Genomic DNA, 18,883 nt, shown 5'->3' with positions numbered 1-18,883 from the left:
TTAACTCTACAAATGTGCATCTTATTAGTGATTGGGCCTGCTAGTTATAGAACTTGGGGCTTTTGCCTTCAAAGTGTACAGTGGTGAATGGAGAAGAAAAATCCCATTGCTACTGATTTGTGGATTGCTTGGGATGACCTACAACACTTTTAAGGCTGTTCATTCAGTCTGCTGTTAGAAAACTTACTTGATTATTCCAAACTCAAGAAAATAAATAGTAATCCATTGTTAATTATTTTTGCCCGCTACTCCTGAGTCAAATTAAACACGAGCAAAACGGGGTGCAACTCTGTTGAAGCCATTAGAGCAGTGCCTGCTTAGACTAATGGTGAATTTGACCCACAATATCTATGTACATTTTTCTATGTCTGCATCTATACCTAAGAAAAATTGAGCGCAGTTGGCTTTCTCTTACTTAATTGGGTAGATAAAGGACCCAGTTAATATTTTGGGAACTGATTAATATTGAGCTAATGTTGAGACTTTAAATAGGCCACTAAAAAGAAAACTGTGTTTTACTGAGTCACAAAATGCATATATTAAAAACCTACTTCTCACTATGAAAAACTGTGTGAAATTGACCACTTTGCTTTAAAATATTAACTGGTCAGGTTTTTCCCATTCTACAACTGGCCAGTTTCCATCCTGTTCTAATATTGATTTAACCTCAGAAGAATAACTGTACACTGTGAATACACCTTGTGTCTAACTATTCAACAGTGAAGTTTAATAATTAAACTGGTATTAAAACAAGAGAGGAACTGGTTTAGTTTTTCACTGTAATGCTTTATGGATTATTTGCCATTATTTTACAGCAAGGTGGCAGGTACTGCCAGCTGCTAGGCCAGGAAGTGCTCATTTTAATTTGAAACTTTATTTTCAGTATTTCACATGGGCTTTTCATCATGTGCAGTGATTAAAATGCATAGGTCTTTTTTGAGAAACATGATCTTCTTTTGTTTTTTTCACATAGGACTGGATCCTGCAAATACACGTGTAACTTTACACTACTGAAGTCAGTAGGATTACTCCTGAGCATAAAGTTACTTGTGAGCAGGATTAGACATCTTAGTCCATAGACAGAAACATGTGGGTAGTCAATTTTAAAGGTGCTTCTTCTGAACCTGTGGATGATCCTGTTTCACTCAAGGAGGCATTGCACAGAGCTAATGTGGTCAGGTGCTCTTGGAGAATTATTACTCCCTACATATAGAAATTCTGATTTTTAAAATGAGCTCAGCCCAATCTCAATGTTGTTATACAATAGTTGAAACAAAAAACAGATTTTACATTTTTCTTTTCACTTCAGTAGTTTCTCTGCAGTATTTACCTCCCCTCCACCCCACCCCACCCCTACATACACACAGAACCGTTGAAACACTGTTGTAAAAGAGTTAGCATCTAGGTACGATGATGATGAATTGGAATTATGTGAGGGAAAAGAGAATGCTTTCCAGTTTGACTATTTCCCAGTGAAACTGCAGTTTGAATTCTAACTTTGTTTATATTTATCCATCAACAAAGCTCACTGTTAAATGCTCTTTGAGACTATTGATTTCTCTGTTTATTTTTCTTATTTTTTCCTAGAATAAATTAATCTTTCTGAAAAAATGCCATAAAAACACTTCTGTACAAGGATACCTCAAACTAAATTGTCTAGATTCTAAGCTGTTGTGGTTTATAGAACTCAATCATCCTACAGCTAGCTAGAAGGAGAGGTGAGAAGATGGAGGAAAAATGCACTTGCTAAGTGCAATAGCAGGCAGTGGGATGTTTGTCATGATGGGAGCCCTTTTCCTTTAATCCGTTGCTCTCTAACCTGCATCTTTGGGGGTCTGGCAGATGGGACCATTCTTCCTTTAGGGTCTTTAGATCTTCTTAGTTTTACTTCATCTTTCTTTGATCCTTCCTTCTTTATTCTTTCACTCTCACTCTTTCCAGCTTTCTCTGTCTCTCTCTTGATTTCTGTCTTCTAACTGGATTGTCTGCTATGGCAGAGGACAGGACTTAGTGACCCAGATGGTGACGGTTCCTCCAGTCCTGTGTTCCTAAGTCTGTTACTATTTTATTCTTTAATATGGACCCTGAAATAGGTCAACCATGCTGGACCCTGAACCTCCAGGATATGCTGTATTTGTTCTGTTTAGGTTATATTTGAAGTTTGCCTGGCTGGTGCACAATACAGTTGCTTCCCTCCTGAGTGTGGCAAGATGCTGTGAACACAGAACAACTTTGCTTAATGGTCTTTGCAGTCACTTTCTATCCGCTTCTAGGTGTTCTTCAAAATATTGGGGATAATTTTTAAAGATCTGAATTTTCTGTGCTGTAGTGACCTCTTTACTTTATAAGACCCTGTTTTCAGTTTCTTATAACTTTGCCAAATTACAGCCATTCAGGGTGAAATGTTCCATGCTGGGTATTTGCCTCAGTCTGATCTGTCTTTTTTTGTTTCAGCAAAGCTGGTTCAGCCATGTTCAAAAATTAAATTGGGGAAAATATGTTGTTTTGCCCATGTTTAAAAAAAATTACAAGTGTTTCATTGAGAAGCTCTAGTGCCTCTATGCTTTGGACTATGGATGTGAAATTTGGCAAGGGGTCACCCTAATATAAGGGATCTGCCTTTTGCTATCCCTGTGAAAATCTGCCCAAATGTAGCCAAAAAATCAGTTTGCATAAGCTTAGTAGAGACTTGTTTGGCAGCAGCATTCTCTGAAGATTGTCTGCACTGAGGATGCCCCATCCTCACATAGTTCTGCATACTGACCAAACTGCAGGCACCATCCCCACAGAATGACTGAGGTATGCTTAGGTTGACCAGATAGCAAGTGTGAGAAATCGGGATAGGGTGGGGGATAATAGGGTCCTATACTGGGTTGATAGGATCTTATATAAGACAAAGCCCCTAACATCCAGATGGTCCTGATAATGTTGGGGCATCTGATCACCCTATGTACGCTCCATCCCAGAACTTTATGGCTGAGCAGAACTTTCCCTGTAGTTGTTCCTGTGGGCTGCTGTGATGCCAGCAACAGAAATTGAGAGTAGGAGACTCTCTTGCTCTCAGAGTGCCCTCACTGCTGGTACCAAGGCACTGTGGAATGCAGGGGCATGCGGAGCTTGTGGAATGGGGACTGGGATGAGCTTGGGAAAGGTTGGCGAAGATGGGCAGAAGGGCCTGTATCCATTGAAGCCCACGTCCTCCAGAATCTGGAAATGAAGCCCGGATTCCTGAATCTTAACATTCCTGTGTTGTCAGCAAATATTTGTGAAAGCCACTGGAAAAAAATTTAATTCCCCCCTCTAGTGCTGGTCCACAGAGAGGATGACAACTTGCTGTTGCTAGTAGTTACCCCCTTAGTTCAAGTGACAGAGGTCTATATTGTAGATCTAAAAGTTCCAACCTTGCTGATGACCCATGTGGGGGGTCAATATGGTTACACATGATGGTATTTCTTTTGTTCTTTTTCAGTTTGCTTTTTTAAAAAACTAGGAAATTTCATTTAAAAAAATGAAACAGCCTCATTAACTGCATAACTCTGGTTCATTCCTTAAGCATGCTCCATTCCGTGCACTGAATGAGGCAGGAATCCTATGGACAAAATGGTATGTAATCATATAACTGAAGACTGTAACATAGTGCATGGGCAACCTTAAATGTGACATTTTCTAACTTTTGAGTTCTTGGCTTTGCAACCTTAATATTCTTTTAATGTAGCCTTTCTATGTAATATATGTTTTGTTGTGGCGTAGCTTTGGTTGAAATAGAATTGAATCAGAAATATCTAACATTTCCCTTTAAGGAGATCTAAGAAAAGCCATCGAAACAGTCAGCTGTCCCATTCAGTACCCTCTATTTTTTGAAGAGGAACCTTTCTCAACTAGAAGTTGATAAGATTAGAAGGAGAGATTTCATTCACTTCCAGCACTCAACAGGTAACAGGAGAGAAACCTTCGGCGGCATTTTTGGGGAGTGCTCAGGCAAACCTTAGAGGAACAAGTAATTTAAGTCCTAAGTATCTAACCTAAATTCCAGTTTGGATGGATTGCAGTTGATAGCAGATTTTGCAGCCAAAAATGTGTGTTGATGTCTTAATGGTCTAAAATTGATAAGCACTTCATTTTTGAAGGTGAGTTATTTCCATGATATAATAGACATTGATTTGAATCAAGTGAAAGATGGTAAGGGTGAAAAAGAGGAAGCTGTTTAAAATTCAGAATTCATATTTCCTAGAACTATTTGTTCCTGCATAAATTTCTCTTCTCTGCAGCAATGGTCGTGATCATTTACCTTCTCACCATAAGCAGCTGCATTCTGTTTTCTCTGGTTTACTCATTCTTCTATAAATCTATTCGATTATATCTTATTCTTTTGTTGGTGTCTGTTACGTTTTAGCACTTGCTTAAGCTTTTGTCTGTGGACTTGGTCTGAGTGGCCCTCATTTGTGGTTGGTATAGTCAGTTTTCCTGTTTACTTTCTCATGCTGTGTTTCACTCTATATTTAAACTAGATCTTTAATAATCCAAATTATTTCATAAGCAGAGTCTGTATTTTAGGCTTGGTTTAGAACAAATCTGTTAGACTACATACAATTTGAGAGGATGTTTGGGGGAAGGTGGTGGTATGTGGTAAGTGTGTATGTTTTAGCATTGAAAGAGTTATTACATAGGAGCTCATGGGAGAGGGAGAGAGACTGAATTGTTTAGCGTAGGATGGGTTATCACACAGGAGCTGATGAGAGAGAATGCTTCTGATTTAAAGTAGGATGACTGCATGATGTTGTTTCTAAGGAAACTGGTACTGGAAGCATATATGAGGTGAGCGGATATCTGCTCTTAAGATACGCTTTTTAAACAGTGCAAACATAGTTTGTTATTTTAATGGAATAATGATGTTTCATATGATGTCTTGTGTGTTGCTGTATTAAAGGTTGCATAATAACTCTCTCTTGTTATAGTACTGTTTCCAGAACCTGTTAAATAGAACGTAGAAATGTATTTTTTCAAATCCAGAGCTGCTTCAAGGAGAATATTTTGATTTTTTTCCCCCAGAGTGTTTAAAACTACCATCTTTTGTTCTTTGTATAAGCTGTTTAAAAATGCAAGTGAGCAAGATATTTCTCCATTTTACCCAAGTCCTTTGGCCCCGGGGACAAGCTGGACCCAGCTTCTCTGATAAGGCTCCCTGGTTTCTGCAGCTCTCCATTGCTGAAGTGTGGCAAACTGGAAATTCTGCAGAATCATAGAATATCAGGGTTGGAAGGGACCTCAGGAGGTCATCTAGTCCAACTCCCTGCTCAAAGCAGGACCTAATCCCAACTAAATCATCCCAGTCAGGGCTTTGTCAAGCCTGACCTTAAAAACCTCTAAGGAAGGAGATTCCACCATCTCCCTAGGTCACCCATTCCAGTGCTTCACCAGCCTCCTAGTGAAGGAGTTTTTCCTAATATCCAACCTAGACCTCCCCCACTGCAACTTGAGACCATTACTCCTTGTTCTGTCATCTGGTACCACTGAGAACAGTCCAGATCCATCCTCTTTGGAACCCCCTTTCAGGTAGTTGAAAGTAGCTGTCAAATCCCCCCTCATTCTTCTCTTCTGCAGACTAAACAATCCCAGATCCCTCAGCCTCTCCTCATAACTCATGTGCTCCAGCCCCCTAATCATTTTTGTTGCCCTCCGCTGGACTCTTTCCAATTTTTCCACATCCTTCTTGTAGCGTGGGGCCCAAAACTGGACACAGTACTCCAGGTGAGGCCTCACCAATGTCGAATAGAGGGGAATGATCACGTCCCTTGATCTCCTGGCAATGCCCCTACTTATACAGCCCAAAATGCTGTTAGCCTTCTTGGCAACAAGGGCACACTGTTGACTCATATCCAGCTTCTCGTCCACTGTAACCCCTAGGTCCTTTTCTGCAGAACTGCTTCCTAGCCATTCGGTCCCTAGTCTGTAACAGTGAATGGGATTCTTCCGTCCTAAGTGCAGAACTCTGCACTTGTCCTTGTTGAACCTCATCAGGTTTCTTTTGGCCCAATCCTCTAATTTGTCTAGGTCCCTCTGTATCCTATCCCTACCCTCCAGCGTATCTACCACTCCTCCCAGTTTAGTGTCATCTGCAAACTTGCTGAGAGTGCAGTCCACACCATCCTCCAGATCATTAATGAAGATATTGAACAAAACTGGCCCCAGGACCGTCCTTTGGGGCACTCCGCTTGAAACCGGCTGCCAACTAGACATGGAGCCGTTGATCACTACCCGTTGAGCCCGACGATCTAGCCAGCTTTCTATCCACCTTATAGTCCATTCATCCAGCCCATCCTTCTTTAACTTGCTGGCAAGAAAACTGTGGGAGAACGTATCAAAAGCTTTGCTAAAGTCAAGGAATAACACATCCACTGCTTTCCCCTCATCCACAGACCCAGTTATCTCCTCATAGAAGGCAATTAGGTTAGTCAGGCGTGACTTGCCCTTCATGAATCCATGCTGACTGTTCCTGATCACTTTCCTCTCCTCAAAGTGCTTCAAAATTGATTCCTTGAGGACCTGCTCCATGACTTTTCCAGGGACTGAGGTGAGGCTGACTGGCCTGTAGTTCCCTGGATCCTCCTCCTTCCCTTTTTTAAAGATGGGCACTACATTAGCCTTTTTCCAATCATCCGGGACCTCCCCCGATCGCCATGAGTTTTCCGAGATAATGGCCAAAGGCTCTGCAATCACATCCGCCAACTCCTTTAACACCCTCGGATGCAGTGCATCCGGCCCCATGGACTTGTGCTCGTCCAGCTTTCCTAAATAGTCCCGAACCACTTCTTTCTCCGCAGAGGGCTGGTCACCTTCTCCCCATACTGTGCTGCCCAGTGCAGCAGTCTGGGAGCTGACCTTGTTCGTGAAGACAGAGGCAAAACAATCATTGAGTACATTAGCTTTTTCCACATCCTTAGTCACTAGGTTGCCTCCCTCATTCAGTAAGGGGCCCACACTTTCTTTGACTTTCTTCTTGTTGCTAACATACATGAAGAAACCCTTCTTGTTACTCTTAACATCTCTTGCTAGCTGCAACTCCAAGTGTGATTTGGCCTTCCTGATTTCACTCCTGCATGCCTGAGCAATATTTTTATACTCCTCCCTGGTCATTTGTCCAATCTTCCACTTCTTGTAAGCTTCTTTTTTGCGTTTAAGATCAGCAAGGATTTCACTGTTTAGCCAAGCTGGTCGCCTGCCATATTTACTATTCTTTCTACACATCGGGATGTTTTTTTCCTGCAACCTCAATAAGGATTCTTTAAAATACAGCCAGCTCTCCTGGACTCCTTTCCCCCTCATGTTATTCTCCCAGGGGATCCTGCCCATCAGTTCCCTGAGGGAGTCAAAGTCTGCTTTTCTGAAGTCCAGGGTCCATATTCTGCTGCTCTCCTTTCTTCTTTGTGTCAGGATTCTGAACTCGACCATCTCATGGTCACTGCCTCCCAGGTTCCCATCCACTTTTGCTTCCCCTACTAATTCTTCCCAGTTTGTGAGCAGCAGGTCTAGAAGAGCTCTGCCCCTAGTTGGTTCCTCCAGCACTTGCACCAGGAAATTGTCCCCTACACTTTCCAAAAACTTCCTGGATTGTCTGCACCGCTGTATTGCTCTCCCAGCAGATATCAGGGTGATTAAAGTCTCCCATGAGAACCAAGGCCTGAGATCTAGTAACGTCTGCTAGTTGCCGGAAGACAGCCTCGTCCACCTCATCCCCCTGGTCTGGTGGTCTATAGCAGACTACCACCACGACATCACCCTTGTTGCTCACACTTCTAAACTTAATCCAGAGACTCTCAGGTTTTTCTGCAGTTTCCTACCGGAGCTCTGAGCAGTCATACTTCTCTCTTACATACAATGCAACTCCCCCACCTTTTCTGCCCTGCCTGTCCTTCCTGAACAGTTTATATCCATCCATGACAGTACTCCAGTCATGTGAGTTATCCCACCAAGTCTGTTATTCCAATGACATCATAGTTCCTTGACTGTGCCAGGACTTCCAGTTCTCCCTGCTTGTTTCCCAGGCTTCTTGAATTTATGTATAGGCACTTAAGAAAACTCGCTGATTGTCCGGCTTTCTCAGTCTGAGACAGGAGTCCTCCCCTCTTGCACTCTCCTGCTCATGCTTCCTCCTGGTATCCCATTTCCCCACTTACCGCAGGGCTTTGGTCTCCTTCCCCCACTGAACCTAGTTTAAATCCCTCCTCACTAGGTTAGCCAGCCTTCAAGTAATCTTAAAATGAAGGTTTTATTGATTTAAATAGGAAAATGCATATTATACTCCGTTTAATACATTTTTGCATTGAATTCAATACACATTTCAATTTTGGAATGTTTTTCAGTTTTGTAGATGGCCTAAAATTTTCTGTTTTCAGCATGCTGATAGAATTTAGTATCTACAAAGCATAACTTCATTGTATTAGCTGAAGAAAGATGGAGAGTTTGGCAGCTGAGCCTTGTGGCACCCAAGAAGGCACAGGAGGTTGTTTGGGTGTTTAACTCTCAGGATGAGGTAGAGCCCTTTTGGAATGGGAGATGGGCTTCATATCTTCTTTCTCTCTCCTTTTTGGGCAGGGGTGGAAGTAATTTGACTCTTTTGGACGGGGATTGAACTCCTGGGTTGAAAGTCAAGCTCCACTGAAGTCAATGAGTGTTGTCATAGTTTTCCCATTCCAGCAATCCTTGACAGTAACCAGCTGCAGCTGCCCCTGGGGTTAAAACAAGATTCTATAACATGGTTATACGCTTTACCCCCTGTCCTGATGGACAAGGAACAACCATATTATACCATGTTTGGTCTACAACCTTGTTTCACAAATGTGTTTTTAACATATTTATTTTATTGTAGATGGGGCCTTATTTGACAGAGTTTGTAGGGTCTGGAGATTAGTCATAAAGATCTTCAGTATCTAAGTTTATTAACTTCTGTTATATATCTATGTAGCATTTGCCTCAACATGTGTTTAAATCTGACTAAAAGTCTGAAATAGAGGAGAGTTCATCTTCTGTTAAAAGGAGAAAGCAGAGCTTGTTGATTTAAATCACCAAATGGAAAGCCACGATTTAAATAATCAATTTTAATCAACTTCTCTATTTGTACTTCAGTTACTTTGTAAAGAAAGGTGCATTCTCATTGGTTGATATCATTAAAACATGTTGATATACAACTAAATACAGCCTTTGACGGGCAGCTCCTTGCCAGACTCCTGGCTTAGTTTTTGTCAGTTACACTTGAATTTGAAATTTCTGGATTTTAGGTTGCTGTACAATCACATCTGATGAAGGTTCCCTAGCATACAACTAGGCGTTTAAACTCCACTGCATGAATCATGAACTCTAGTTACAGTCTAAGTTGGACTCATTGTCTTGAAGGTCATGTCCCTTCATGTAACTTTTCCCCTCTGTTTCACACCAGCATAACAGTCTTGTATCTAAAAAAGCTAAAATGGTCTCTCCTTAATTGTCAGCAAGTGTTGCTCTCTGGCGGTCAATTGACTTCCCCCTAAGAATGAGCATTGAGCTCTGCAACTGCTCTTAACGCTTATGATTCAGAGTTAGTCTTTAGTGTGTTAACAGATAGTTCTGCTCTGTTGGGTCAGCAAGCTGGCCTTGGGTAGTGATGTAAGTGTTGGCTGGTAGTTACCATTGTAGGTCTATGATAGAGAAAGTTGGTAGGATAGGACATGGAGTCATATCTTGCATATCTCTGCTATTCTCAGATTTTTTGTGCAATGTATTTTCATTCTGATGAAAGTTTAAATGATAGTCATGTTCTGTAGCTAGAGGAGTTGACTGGACTCTTCTTGTCTGTATTGCTGTTTCATTACAGAAGTTGATAGGTTCTTAGAGGGTTTATTAATGCAGTGTTTGATCTGTACCTGTTGTGTGAGTGATTTTAATAAGCTGTATCTGAGGTTTTGGAATAATATAGTGAACATTGTCTGATGTTAGGAGTGACTTCTTTAAAATGGGAACTTATTTCTAGCAAGCAAATAGAGGAGGATTTTATATAGAATAGGATTTTGTGTTTTTTGTTTTTTTAAACAAGGAAATTGCATGTGTGGAATGGAAACAATTTTCTGCACTCTTTCAGTCGTTATCTTCATTGTCACTGATTTATATACACATTTTGTAGGGGTAGTCGTTACTGATGACTACATTTCACCAGTTCGTTCCAAAACTTATTGATATGGTAGATGCAGTTGCAGTTTATAGAATCATAGAAATGTATGGCTGGAAGGGCTCAAGAGATCAGATAGTCCAGCCCGCTGTGCTGAGGCAGGGCCAATTAAACCTACACCATTCTGGACAGTGTTTGTCCACTCTGTTCTTAAAAACCTCCAGTGATGGGGATTCCGTAGCTTCCCATGGAAGTCTATTCCAGAGCTTAACTACCCCTTATAATGGGAAAGCTTTTCCCAACATCTAACCTAAATCTCCCTGGCTGCAGATGAAGCCCATTACTACTTGTCCTACCTTCAGTGAACATGTGGAACAACTGATCACAGTCCTCTTTATAACAGCCCTTAATATATTTGAAGACTGTTATCAAGTTCCCCCTCAGTCGTCTTTTCTCAAGACTAAAAGTGCTTAGTTGTTTTTATGTTTCTTTGTAGGTCAAGTTTTCTAAACCTTTTTCTCATTTTTGTTGCTCTCCTCTGGACGGTTTCCAGTCTGTCCATGTCTTTCCTAAAGTGTGGCATCCAGACTTGGACACAGTAAGCCAGCTGAGGCCTCTCCAGTGCTGAGTAGAGCAAGACAATTGCCTCCCATGTCTTATGACACTCCTGTTAATACATCCCAGAATGACATTAGCCTTTTTCACAGCTTTATCACATTGTTGACTCTCGTTCAATTTATGATCCACTATAACTCCCAAATCCTTTTCGGCAGTGCAACTGCCTAGTCATTTATTCCCCATTTTGTAGTTGTGCATGAGATTTTTCTTTCCTAAGTAAAGTACTTTACACTTTATTAAATTACATCTTGTTGATTTCAGACTATCTATTACACTTAAATAATTAGGATGACTGGAAGTCTCAGGAGTAGTAATTAGATAAAGAACATTTCATCTCTGAGTTTAGAAGTGGCTAGATTAGGAATAACTAAATACTGCAATCTAGGGATAATTTTTGGAGACGTAGGAAATTAATTTGGGTTTTGTGGGTAAGTGTCCACTTTGCACAATCACTGTCACAGTTGTGGCTGGCTGATACCATGTTGCCCTCTCTGCAGAGAGGCCAAAAATTAAATGGACATATAAAAATGGAACTACTACCCTGCAATCTTTATAGCAGATTGTAGGTGAAAGTTGTGACAGTGCGGAGAAACTTAACAGCCACTTCCTGTGCCATACCTGCTCTAAAGGTAAATCAAGGAATTTTGTCTCCAAGGCTCAATTATGGCACTTCTTGTGGTTCTTTTTGGTGCCTTCCCTCTTCAGAGGGGCTGGCCACTTGTTCCTATGGGTTGTCCCTTTAATATGGAGGTCACATAGACTGACATCTTTCATGAAAAATTATTCACTTAAAAAATTTCATTTATTATCACCTTGAATTTACTGTGGAAAGTGAAAGTCTAAGAAAGTGTTATTAACTGGCCTCCCAGTGGAAATGAAGTTGCTGTGGTAGCAGCTGCCATCTTCTGAAGGCCGGTCTGAATAAACTATTAACCATTTTCACGAAAATCTCTATTTTCATGGTCATCTTTGTGGAGTGTTTTTACAGTATTCCCTGAAATTGTGGTTAGATTGCTGTTTGTTTAGGTGGCGGAGGAGAGCATTCTGTTTTACTAAATTACTAGTGGCAGTGGTACTATATAGAACAGGGGTCGGCAACCTTTCAGCAGTGGTGTGCCGAGTCTTCATTTATACACTCTAATTTAAGGCTTCGCGTGCCGGTAATACATTTTAACGTTTTTTAGAAGGTCTCTCTATAAGTCTATAATATATAACCAAACTACTGTTTTATGTAAAGTAAACAAGGTTTTCAAAATGTTTCAGAAGCTTTATTTAAAATTAAATTAAAATGCAGATCTTATCAGTTTAGTGTGATCCTTGCCCTTGCTTTTCCTTGCTGAGTTTTCCAATGTCTGGCACGTATTTGGATACTTTAAGCGGCACACAGGCTTCTGAGTGATCAGTTGTTCACCGGCTCTGAGAGGGATAGAGGACAGATTTCATGTGTGAAAATACCTGTTCTCACAAGTATGTGGATCCAAATGCTGAAAGCATTGCAAACGCAATTTTCTTCAAACAGTTAAATTTCACTGGCAGGGACATCCAGCAGATCAGAATAGAGGCCCCATGATCTCTCTCGATAGCTTCAAGTGCGCTCTGCAGATCCACAAACTTTGATGTCCACAATTCTGAGCTTTTTAACTGAATGAGTTGCATTTCGAAATCTTCAACACCCATCCACTGAAATACAGACAAATCCAAGTCGCTTTCGTTGAACTTTTCAGGTTTAATTGGAAAAGAAAGCATTGGGCCAAATCGCTGGAAATCTTGAAATCCGTCAGAAAATTCTGATTCCAGTTCTTGCATGTACTTTCCAATCTCATCGACATTGATAGTGCAACGTGTCGATAGCTCTTTTATGAGTTGGAAGTAGCGGAAAGTAGAAGTTTGAATATCCCTGGAAAAAACTGCTAGTTTCACAACAAATGCTTTCCAGGCTTCATAAAGATCCAGAACTGTTTGCCCTGCACCGGAGACAGAGGTTGAGTTCGTTTAGGTGAGCAGTGATATCAGTTAAAAACATGAGCTTACATAGCCATCTGTCATCATCCAGTTTGGGGTAGTTTTGTTCTTTTTCCGACAAAACAGTTTACAAAGCGCACCAAAACCTTGCCATGACTTAGCCACCGAATGTTGCTGTGAAGTGGGATGTCGTTATAAGCACTGTCCATCTCTTCTAGCGGTGCTTGAAATTGTCTGTGAGTCAAAGCAGATCGAACAACAAGGAAATTCACAATTCGCACCACTGTATTCATCACATTATTAAGCTCTGAATTAGAAATTTTAGCACACAGGTTTTCTTGATGGATGATACAGTGAAATTTGCCTGTCGGATGGCCAATTTGATCTTCAAGTAACTTTACAAATCCCTTCTGTTTTCTGACTATGGCAGAAGCACCATCTGTTGTCACGCAAAATATTTTTCTGAAGTCAACTCCTCGTTCATCAAAATGGTTTACAAAACTTTCGAGTATATATTCTCCCTTTGTTGTGCCATGCAGGGGTTTAAGGCAACAAAGTTCCTCTAGGATTTCATCGGAAGCACAATATCTTGCAACAACTGCCAAAAGTGGAATGTCATTTATATCCACGCTCTCATCAACTGCAACACTAAACACTGCTGTGTCTTTCAATGCAGTCGTCTGCTTTTCTTTAATGTTTTCTGCCATTTCACTTATGCGTCTCTCAACTGTTCTGGCAGAGATGGGCAGTTCTTTTATTCTAGATATGATTGTATCTTTATTTGGCAAATCATTGAACAAAATCTCCCAACTGCTGAGAAACTTTTTATATATTCCCCATCTGTAAACGGCTTTCCGTTTTTTGCAATGCACTGTGCAATCTTGTAACTTCCTTCTGTAGCTTGATTTTTACTTACACGTAAGCTTTTAAAAACACTGCTTTGCTTCTCATAGGCTGCTGCTGCTTTTTTGATTGATTCAGTCTTGTCTGCTTCGTCAAGAAAGGTTTTCTTGTGCTTCGTTTCAAAATGTCGTTGAACACTTAATGTACGACAAACACCACTTTCATAACAGAAAGCACAAATAGCATGGTCCTTATTTTCAATAAATCCAAATGAGTCTGTCCAAGCAGGCTGAAATGATCGGACATCTAGCTTCGCTTTCTTAGGAGCTGCCATTTTGTCAAATGTTCCCTTCAACTCTCAGTTGGAAAAAAAATGGTGATAGAAGGCAGGCGCAAGGTCAAATGCAGTGTGGTCTCATATAAGCAATTTTAAGATGGGGGTGCTGAGCTGCACCCCCTCTTGCCTTGTGTGCAACCCTCACTGTCCCAGGCTGGGGACAGTGGGCCACAGCAGGAAGGCTGCAGAGCACTGATCCAAGGCCAGGAGCAGAGCCCAGGGTGGCCTGCTGGGACTCCAGGCCCGAAAGCAGGCTGAGCAAGGCTGGAGATCCAGACCTGGCTGGCAGGAGTTCAGCGGCTGGAACCCCAGATCAGTAGCTGAGGTGAGTGGGGCTGGTAGGGCTGAGCGGGGCCAGAGGCCTGGACCCTGTCTGGCAGGGAGCCTGCGCAAGGTGAGTGGGGCTGCGGCGGGGGGGACTCCGGCTGGCAAGGGGCCAGCAGCCAGAACCAGAGCAGTGACTAAGCGGCTCAGCCCGCCCCGGTCTGGGATTTCCGCCGCTGGCTTCTGCCAGCTGGGGCCTCAGCCCACTGCCAGCCTGGGGTTCCTTCACCCAGGCCAGCAGCGGGTGCTGAGTGGGACCGGCGGTGGGACCCCGGCTGGCAGGAGCCATTGGCGGAAAGCCCCAGAGCGGCGGCAGGCTGAGCGGCTCAGCCCGCCCTGCGTGCCGTCAAAAATCGGCTCACGTGCCACCTTTGGCACGCGTGCGGTAGGTTGCCAACCCCGATATAGAGCTAGAGAGCAGAACTACGGTAAAGCTGTAGAGTTAAAGTAAATGCACCAGGCATGGTAATTATTTTTAAATTACTTTATGATGGATCCACAATATCCTGTCTGTGTGTTAACAATAAATTAATTTTGGTTTTGAGGAAAATGTTCTAAAGCGTTGCATGGACTCTTCTCAGTGATTGATTTATGTGAGGCAACAGTCTTTTGAGGTGTGAGCAGCTACTGCGTTCCTAACTCAATTCTTTCTGTTTTACATTTTTAGCTTAAGAGTATTTTATTTAAAATATTTTTAAAAACTGGGTGTCGATTATTTTGGGATGATGAGTATTTTGGTAATTTTATTAATAAAAGTCCACATAGCAAAACATTTCTCGAAGTATATTTAAAGTTGTTTTTAACCTTTATTACTTGTTTTAAAAATGTGTGAGCCTCAGTGGAAACAAAAATACCAGTCTTGGTCTTGCAGGGTTTTTAAATGTTTGTTGTAAATCTCCACTGCTTGTTTGAAAAGAGAGACCTCTCCTGGATTTATGATGATATAGTGAAAGGAACCCGTTTCGAGCAGGAAGTGGATTAAGAAAGCTGGAAAATGTTTTGCAGCATCCAGCATTTGAATGGCAAGGTAGGAAATTTCTTGCCGATATCATGCTTCAGTGGGGTAATTCTTGGCCAGGGTGGATGTGTACTTTTTCAAAATTGATGCAGTGGGGCTTGCTAAATGGCTTGGGAAAGAAGATACAGATAGGCCAAAAAGAGGCCTCTTTTTTTTGTAGATTGGAGGTGTGCATGTGTGTTCCTAAGCCCTATGGGGAGGGAAGAGCTGGAGCTGCCTTTTTTTGATTGGATCAGAGAATTAGCTACTGAGGTAGTAATAATATGGTTTGAAAGGTTTCAGAGTAGCAGCCGTGTTAGTCTGTATCCGCAAAAAGAAGAACAGGAGGACTTGTGGCACCTTAGAGACTAACAAATTTATTAGAGCATAAGCTTTCGTGGACTACAGCCCACTTCTTCGGATGCATATAGAGTGGAACATATATTGAGGAGATATATATACACACACAGACAGAGAGCATAAACAGGTGGGAGTTGTCTTACCACCTCTTTCACTTCAAAAGTTTGTTTTCTCTTAATTAATTGGCCTCTCAGAGGTGGTAAGACAACTCCCACCTGTTTATGCTCTCTGTCTGTGTGTGTATATATATCTCCTCAATATATGTTCCACTCTATATGCATCCGAAGAAGTGGGCTGTAGTCCACGAAAACTTATGCTCTAATAAATTTGTTAGTCTCTAAGGTGCCACAAGTCCTCCTGTTCTTCTTTTTATGGTTTGAAAGGGCAGGCTTCTTGGGTGTAAGGTGATGGAATGGAGTCGTCAGGGACTTATTAATATAATAACTGTGGAGAAGAGGGCTAGATTGTGGGACCTCTCCCAGTCCCCTCTCCCTTAGGATCTTTAGCAGATCCTATGTTCAGCCTGTCAGCTTCTCACCCCCAGCCTTTAACCCTTTCATCTCTCCTTTAGGTACTTAGGTTGTACTCCTGGAGTGGGGACAGAGTAGTAGGATCCCCTGCCCTGCACTTCAGGTGTTCTAGCTTGGATCCCACATGTTTTGTAGACTGTTTGGCTTTCTGTCTATATACCTCTACCTCGATATAACACTGTCCTTGGGAGCCAAAAAATCTTACCGCGTTATAGGTGAAACCGGGTTATATTGAACTTGCTTTGATCCGCCGGAGTGCGCAGCCCTGCCCCCCCGGAGCAGTGCTTTACCGTGTTATATCGGGTCGCGTTATATTGAGATAGCGGTGTACTATATTCCTTTCCTATGTTAGTAGGGCATTAAAGGTCCCACTTTGTAGCTAGGAAGTAGTGGGTAACATAGAAGAGAGATTTACAGAGGTAGATTAAAATATGTGGGGAGATTTTAAATAAAAGACCCAAATTTTTTTTGTTACACAGTTTTCAAAGAACAATGGATATGGTTAGGATGTAAAAAATTCAAAATACATTTAAAAAGATGTGCTCAATTATTGCTAACCAGGGCTGTAGCAGAAGTTACATTAGACTGCCATCTTAATGGGGCCTTTCTGTACAGGTATGTTTGGTGAAGAAGACTTTTTTTTAAAAGCTTTGGCCATGTACTATATATTCAGTTTATGCTAAACTGGAAAATGTATCAATCCCCCTCTTGCCCAGACAGCTGAGGCTGGCAGGTAATAATGACTTCTCCTCACTATGTGAATCCTTTTAAAAATGTTGTTTACCACTTTTTGGTCTCTCAAAGTGCAAGTGGCATGCTGTTGGAATTAAGAATAGCAACGTTTTCTGGAATTAAGAATAAAATTTTCTCTATGGTTATTCTTTAATTTATAAATATCCAGTATTAGATGAAATAGTATGTATTTTGCAATGTATAGTGCATGGATTTGTTCTTCCTTATGATGTAATAAAACCTATATATTTTCTTTTAGCAAAATTTAAGTTTGGATGCAACTAAAAAGATTGTTTTTACCTGGGAATCTTAGTTAATTTTTTACTCCAGTTATCTTATGTTCTGGTCTAGGATATGAACTGGAGAAATAGTATTCTATCCTTTTACATTTAGGTATCTGTTTGTTTTAATTCTGGTAGATCCAAAGCACTTTGCAAATTCTGTGTATATGTGTATGATAGCTAATAAAATAAAAACCTGGAACACTTCTTCACCCACTGTTGAACGTAGCCATCTGGGGTAAGATACATCAGCTATCTAACAGTCCACAACATGGTTACATAAAAACGACTAAATGAGGACCAGAGAGAGAATGTGTGTATAAAGTAATATAAAATTGTGACCATGCCTAATTAATACCACTTTGTAATCTGTAGAAAGTAATCCATGAACCTTTTAATGACGATAACTGATAGTCTTGACATTTTAAAAAATGTTCATAAAATGCAAGACATGATTGCTTTGGGAAAATAGTTTGTATTTACATTTTTATTCTATAGGTGGGATGCTAGGTGAGCATACAAACAGGCTATTTTGTCAGTCTTCATCCTAGATAGTGCTTGTATTTGGACACATGTACCCATTGTTGGCCTGATAACACACACCCTCTTAAGCACGTCCTGGAAGTGTCAAAACAGTCAGCTGTACTGATGTAATCAAACAAGTATGTCAGCATGTGGAAGTTTTGTTGAGTAGACAGGTAGGTAGATCATATAATAGAAAAGACTAAAATAAAAAAACGCTCTTCTATAAAAATATTCTATAAATCTTTTAATTTTTTTTCTTTTTCGCTCTTTAACCTACCTTTAGATCCAATGTCTGAAACATAAATATGGATTTTTATCCAAAGCTAACATCTTTGGGGTAAGATTAAGTGAAGACCTGAGCCAGTAGTTTAAATGAGAACATAGAAATCAGTTGTTTTTTTATTGTTTTTCGTAATTAGTTTATTTTCTGACTTTTGATATTTTAATTTTAGAGAAATTATTGCTCATTTTTAGTAGTAAAACTTGTTGGTTCCCACACCACTCCCTTTCTGGAGAAAAATAAAACCAGGACCCACTGCAAACTCCTGCCTCCAGAAATGAATGAGCATGAGGAACCTTTAGACTTCTATTTAAAAGTTTTGTGTTTTTGGTGTAATGTTTTACAAAAACAAACAAACAACCCCACCGTGTTTTAGTTTTTGCTTTTAGATTTCATCAGTTTTAACCTAAAACTGGAAAACACAATCTGTTACATGCCAAAAGTGTATGTATTGTACATTGGGATTAATGTTTTTAAAAACATGCAGAGCAAGATTGTATTTGTTTGTTGCTCCTTGTAATATAGCCATTTTGCAGGGAGCGACTCGTGTAACATTTAAACCTGACTTACGCTTTTTAAAGTTTCGTAAATTGACCGGTTTCTGGAAAAACTGCTAGTGTTGATGTACTCAGTGGAGTATTTCATAAGCTGCCAAGAGGAGGTACTTAATAAACAATGGACACAATCTTTATGCTGTGGGTGATGTTGTTTCTGCTGGGTGTGTGGGGGCCAAAGATTGTGTACACACTTTGGGCAGTTGCAGTATGCTCTTTGTTACAAAGTTATAGCTACAGTGTTCTATTGACTATTCTTTTGCTGTGTAACTTAACTCCTGACCGCTGGTTGGGCAGAAAATTTCTGAAGTAAGTTAATGATTGTGCCATTGGAATGCCCTCCGTTTCTGTCCTTTTGCATTAAGAACATTAGGACTTTTCTAAAATTTGACTGAAGCTTTT

At 40.8% G+C, this 18,883-nt stretch overlaps 2 protein-coding genes across 22 annotated transcripts in view; both read left to right on the top strand.

Annotated features, from left to right (window-relative positions):
* Positions 1–18,883, top strand: part of LOC135974151 (serine/arginine repetitive matrix protein 2-like) — a 994,828-nt gene that overhangs the window by 424,796 nt on the left and 551,149 nt on the right. The window lies entirely within an intron of this gene.
* The window catches only part of HYCC2 (hyccin PI4KA lipid kinase complex subunit 2), a 91,120-nt gene that overhangs the window by 14,566 nt on the left and 57,671 nt on the right, over positions 1–18,883 (top strand). The window contains exons 2-3 of one of the 21 annotated variants that reach the window (XM_065562060.1): positions 3,554–3,603; positions 3,801–3,933. The exons of the other annotated variants lie outside the window; for them this stretch is intronic. The gene's annotated coding sequence lies outside the window, so the exon portion shown is untranslated. The remainder of the gene's footprint in view (positions 1–3,553; positions 3,604–3,800; positions 3,934–18,883) is intronic. 21 annotated transcript variants of the gene reach the window in all.

The sequence above is a fragment of the Chrysemys picta genome, chromosome 11 (assembly GCF_011386835.1).
Source record: "Chrysemys picta bellii isolate R12L10 chromosome 11, ASM1138683v2, whole genome shotgun sequence".
Taxonomy (NCBI): Eukaryota; Metazoa; Chordata; order Testudines; family Emydidae; genus Chrysemys; species Chrysemys picta.
This window is presented reverse-complemented; position numbering and strand designations above follow the sequence as displayed.